The sequence below is a fragment of the Capricornis sumatraensis genome, chromosome 6 (assembly GCF_032405125.1).
Source record: "Capricornis sumatraensis isolate serow.1 chromosome 6, serow.2, whole genome shotgun sequence".
In the NCBI taxonomy this organism is placed as follows: domain Eukaryota; kingdom Metazoa; phylum Chordata; class Mammalia; order Artiodactyla; family Bovidae; genus Capricornis; species Capricornis sumatraensis.
Window position 1 is genome coordinate 74,982,923 of NC_091074.1, and position 6,004 is coordinate 74,988,926.

The 6,004-nt window shown below is 38.0% G+C and overlaps 1 non-coding gene across 1 annotated transcript; it reads right to left on the minus strand.

Annotated features, from left to right (window-relative positions):
• Nucleotides 1-203: 203 nt before the first annotated feature.
• On the minus strand, nucleotides 204-275 carry TRNAC-ACA (transfer RNA cysteine (anticodon ACA)). Its single transcript has one exon. It is a non-coding gene; the product is annotated as a tRNA-Cys (tRNA).
• Between the last annotated feature and the right edge of the window lie 5,729 nt (nucleotides 276-6,004).

The window sequence follows — 6,004 nt, forward strand, 5'->3', positions numbered from 1 at the left end:
TGAACAAAAGTAGAAAGCTCACTAAAACCGCTACCCAGTCCTGATGGAGTGCAACTCTGACACGTGTAAAGTGAAAATGAAGTCGCTCAGTCGTGTCCGACTCTTTGCAACCCCATGGACTGTAGCCTACAATGCTCTTCCATCCATGGGATTTTCCAGGCAAGAATACTGGAGTAGGTTCCCATTTCCTTCTCCAGAGGATCTTCCCAACCCAGGGATTGAACCTGGGTCTCCTGCATTGTAGGCAGATGCTTTACCATCTGAGCCACCAGGGAAGACACATGTAAAGGTGAGCATCATTTAAAAAAAAAAGTGGAGAGTGAAAAAGTTGGCCTAACGCTCAACATTCAGAAAATGAAGATCATGGCATCCGGTCTCATCACTTCATGGGAAATAGATGGGGAAACAGTGAAAACAGTGTCAGACTTTATTTTGAGGGGCTCCAAAATCACTGCAGATGGTGATTGCAGCCATGAAATTAAAAGACACTTACTCCTTGAAAGAAAAGTTATGACCAACCTAGATAGCATATTCAAAAGCAGAGACATTACTTTCCCAACTAAGGTCTGTCTAGTCAAGGCTATGGTTTTTCCTGCGGTCAGGTATGGATGTGAGAGTTGGACTGTGAAGAATGCTGAGCACCGAAGAATTGATGCTTTTGAACTGTGGTTTTGGAGAAGACTCTTGAGAGTCCCTTGGACTGCAAGGAGTTCCAACCAGTCCATTCTGAAGGAGATCAGCCCTGGGATTTCTTTGGAAGGAATTATGCTGAAGTTGAAACTCCAATACTTTGGTCACCTCATACAAAGAGTTGACTCATTGGAAAAGACTGATGCTGGGAGGGATTGAGGGCAGGAGAAGAAAGGGACGACAGAGGATGAGATGGCTGGATGGCATCACTGACTCGATGGACGCGAGTCTGAGTGAACTCCAGGAGTTGGTGATAGATAGGGAGGTCTGGCGTGCTGCAATTCATGGGGTCACAAAGAGTCAGACACGACTGAGCGACTGAACTGAAGTTTAAAATTTACCATGCTGTCCAAGATCAAAATAACTTCATCTTCCTCATTCCTCTTTTGCATTTTCTTTAGAAAATTTGAAATTGTAAGTGCTTTTTCTGTCTTTATGAGATGAATACACATTTTTTAACTTTATTTTTTAATTGGAGGAAAATCGCTTTACAATGTTGTGTTGGTTTCTGTCATGTAGCGTTAGTCACTCAGTCATGTCTGACTCTTTGCAACCCCATGGAGTGTAGCCCACCAGGCTTCTCTGTCCATGGAATTCTCCAGGCAAGAATACTGGAGTGGGTTGCCATTTCCTTCTACAGGGGATCAACCTGACTCAGGGATTGAACCCAGGTATCCCCCATTTCAGGCAGTCCTAATTATATGTGTATCACCTCTTTGTAAAGCCTCCCTCCCCCTGGCTACCCACACTTCTAGGTCATCACAGAGCATTAGGCTGGGCTTCCTGGGTAGACACATCTTTTTGAAAGTTAAATGGGACTATTGCTGGTCTTACATGCTAGGAATGCCTTTCTTGGAGATTTTGGAGCTCTCTGAAATACCAACAACAAGAAGAAAGTCCTCCTTGTTTGTATTTCAAAGAGATGTCCTCCTGTCTCTGGGACCTCAGGCACTTAGCTTCAAGTTGTGACTTCCTGCTTATTGAAAAGATGACAGAAGTTCATTTTTCTTTTTGATGCATAAAGATGATTTACATGCATGCAATGGGTTGTGTCTACCTGCTTATATAAAAGGCCTCTTTTACATATACCTCTGTGGAGCTGTTTTCTGGGTTGGCAGATTTTAAGTATTTTTCAAGCACCCGACATACGGAATCAGCCTTCATGCTTTGTGTATAGCAAAGGAAAACACCTTCAATAGTGGAAGATGTCATTGGGTCCTTTGCTGGGCCAGGCACACTCTCAAATTCCAGACATGTAAAGAAGCAAGATGATGTAACTGGTAATCATGAGGAAAAAGCAACAGTAGAAACAGAATCACAGATAGTCCAGCTCTTACCTGTGGTTGACAAGGACTTTAAAATAACTAATTGAATTATGGATTTCTCTAGATATATGCCTAGGAGGAGGATTGCAGGATCATATTTGAAAAGATACATGTACTCCAGTCTTCACTGCAGCACTGCGTACAATAGCCAAGACCTGGAAGCAACCTAAATGTCTATAGGCAGATGAATGGATAACAAAGATGTAGTACATATATACAATAGAATATTACTCAGACATATAAAAGAACAAAGGTGGGTCATTCATAGAGATATGGGTGGGCCTAGAGTCTGTCATTCAAAGTGAAATAAATCAGAAATATAAAGACAAATATTGCATATTAATGCATATATGTGGAACCTAGAAAAATTGAACAGATGGACATTTTTGCAGAGTGGGCATAGAGAAGCAGAGGTGGAGAAGGGACACGTGGACGTGGAGGGGTGGTGAAGGTGGGACGAACTGAGAAGATACATGGTGCCATGTGTAAGATAGATAGCTAACGGGAAGGTGCTGCGTAGCACACGGAGCTCAGCTTGGTGCTCTGATGATCTAGATGGGTGATTGGTGGGGATGGTGGGAGGCACATCTGTTTTGCCAAAAGTTTGCACTTTCATCTAAGATTCGAAGGATTTGTTAACAAACTAAGCCATTTGTTATATACAGATAAACAATACAAATATTTATCAGAGAACTATCTAGTCTACTTTCAACACACTAATGTTAAAAGAAAAAAAAAAATAGCAGAGGAGAGCAATAGTACATAGATCACCAAACTGGATTTGCCAACATCCAGACTTTGAAGCTCTGTGTAACAGCAGTCCAGAGTTCCGACTGGGAAAATGTCCCAGGCAGTCTGCTCCCTGGGTGAGACTTAGATTGCTGTATCTCAGGCCCTTGCTTATAATCCTCATGTCACAAACCTATATCATTATTAGCTTGTGAGCAAAACTGCAGCTCTGGTATTATGTTAAGTTTTTACAATCCTGTTTGCTTTGTCCTGCAAATCTTGGAATATTGCTAAGTCCAGGGAGGAGTTGGACAGACCTCCTCTAGGCACTTAACAAATTCCAAGATACTCTCCCTATCTATCATGTTTTTCTTAGGACACTCCCAGGAGGTGTGGCTGACACCCACAGAAGTGCTCTGCTCTTTTGCCTCTGAAGCCTGAATAAGACAATTTAATTTTACTGACAACATCCAAGAGGGAGGGGAGATATATATATATACACACATACATATAACTGATTCACTTCACTGTACAGAAGAAACTAACATACAATTGTTAAGCAATTATACTCCAATAAAAAAGAATAAATATATTCATATATATGTTTAACTGAGTCACTTTGCTGTATACTGGAAACTAAAACAACACTGTAAATCAATTATAGTTCAATTAAAAAATTAAAAAGTGAAGTAACTGATTCATTTAAGAAACAAATGAAGAAGAGAAAAATGGAAGGTTTATCAGAAAATTTCAGTCTATGAAAAAATCAAATGGTCATTCTAGAACTGAAAAATACAATATCTGAAATTATGACAACGGTAAGCTTAAGAGCAGTTTGAACGGGATTGTTGAACTAGAAAGCAAATCAACAGAAAATATCTAAAATGGATAAGAGAGTGTTGGAGCCAGTGTGGGGAAAGCAGGAGAGACTGCATCTTGAAGCCTGTCATCCATCCCAAAGACAGGATGCGAACTGGGCCTGAACCCTGCCCAAGAGTGAGGAAATTGTTGCTAGTGAAACACAGGTCTCTTGGAGACTTTCCCCCTACAGATGACAAACAGAGATTGTAGTTGAGGTCAGGCTGCCCCTGATAGATTAACCATGGAGACATCCCCCTTGATGTATAATCATTGTCCCCCCCCCCCCTTAACCTTAATTGTTTGTTCTCTTAGCACCTATTTGTTGTAAAATTCAATCATATACAACAAAGAGGCTGCTAACATATAATCAGTCATGGAGCGAAGGGTATAAAACTGGGCCTCTCAGAAACATCAGAGTCCTTGTTGGAAACTGATTCCCCTTGGACCCGCTGGAGTAATAAACTGTACTCCACTGTCTTGAGTGTCCTCTGAGGTGTGTTTTGAGACTCCAGATTCCACAACAAGAGAAAATAGGAATCAAGGAAAATAAAATCATAAGAGACCTTTAAGATATCCTCAAAATTTCTAAGATATGTGTAATTGGTCTCAATAGGAGAAAAAATAATAAAACAGAGGCAAAATTCAAAGTATTTAAAGAGAAAGTAGCTAAGAATTTTCTATGATGAAAAATTTTAACACAGAGATTTTTTAAAAATCTTAAACAGGATAAGGAAAATAATACATTGGTACTTCCTAGTCTCAAACTATTAAAAGTTAGTGATAAGGAGAAAATATTATATGCAGCTAGAAAATAGTCAAAGCATTGAAACATGCCTTGCATTTCTCATTGCTTTACCAAATCATTTAAAATATAACTACAAAGGAAACTGCCACATGAAGAATAATCAATATTCTATTTGAAAATCATAAATATAGACTTTTACAGGTATTTTTTCCTAATGAGGAAGATTTTTAAATTAAATTTTGAGTTTATTTTGCTCATATGAACATGGCTCTGAGTGCAGGATCTACAACAAAAATGGTTCCTTTGAACAAGAAGGTAAAAATCATAAAGCACAGATACTGTCAGGTGGAAAATCATAAATATGAACCTCCAAATGAAAGTGTTCAGCATGAAAAGAAATATGATGCAAAATCAAAAGTGGAGGTAGAAACTGGGACTCCAGATGAATTGGAGAGTTGGAGCTATACATTTTATTTCTCTGATTTATTGTGCAAGGCATTGCTGTGATTTAAGTGTTTAAAATTTTCACTGAAAAGATATATATCTCCTTAAATTCACTTTCAAGGAAAAGTGTACTATATGTCAAGAAAGTATGTGACATAATTGCTTGTCATCTGAATTTATGCAAATACAAATATCCTGAAGTTCATTGACTGATCTCTTTTGTATATCATGTGTCCTCTCAAGTGATGACTACATAGGAAAACCGATGCCATTGATTCTGCCACCATCTTCCATAAAACCAAAAAATAGCCTTCAAAATGTATGGCAACTCCTCATTATTGTATTGCAACAGACACTCCCTGTAGATCAGAAAAAAACAGGCTGAGAAGGCTCAAATTTGAAAGTGACCTAAAGGGTGATACTGGAGAGAATTGTAACCAGGCATGTGGACTGTTTTCATTGTTGCTGTTGGACTGAATCTCAGGAGCTTGAATGATGGAGACATTGTTACACAAAGAAGCTCAGGACCTTGTAATATCAAAGCTTCATTTCAATGCTCCCAAAAGTATTAGTGCATATATTTAAAATTTTCATTTATCACAGAGAAATTTAAAATTGATTTGTAAAAAAAAAATCACAATTTTCAAGATTTCAAAGGACATGGAAAATTTCCCTTCTCTGATTCTGCCACCTCTGTCTATCTTATCTACTATTAATGAAGTTTTGTGCACATCCTGTTGGGTTTATTGATCAATTAATACTCAAGGCATTTTGGGGAATCTGTATATACTAGCTACAGATTTTTCTATGCAGTAAACACTGTTTATATATAAATCATAAATTTATCCAACTAATTTGTTGAAATAATTCCAGTGAAACTGTGAAGACTAAGGATACCCAAAATTTGTAGTTTCAGGTCCAAAATAAAATAGATTTTCCTCTATTATATAGACAGGATTTCATCAATCTTATCTACAAGTGTTCATGTGGATATATTTCTTAAAACTGTATAAATGTTACATTTTTATTCTTTGGCAAAATGATGTTACAAAGAAATTGCCTTATCTTCTGTTACTTTTCAGTTCTGTCATCTTCATATATGCTTAGTCCTTACCAGTCTCTTGCATTATTTCATTTTGCTCTTTTTTTTTTCCTTTCATTTTCCTTGGTATATCAATGTCTTAGTGTAGTGCAAATGAAATACCACATA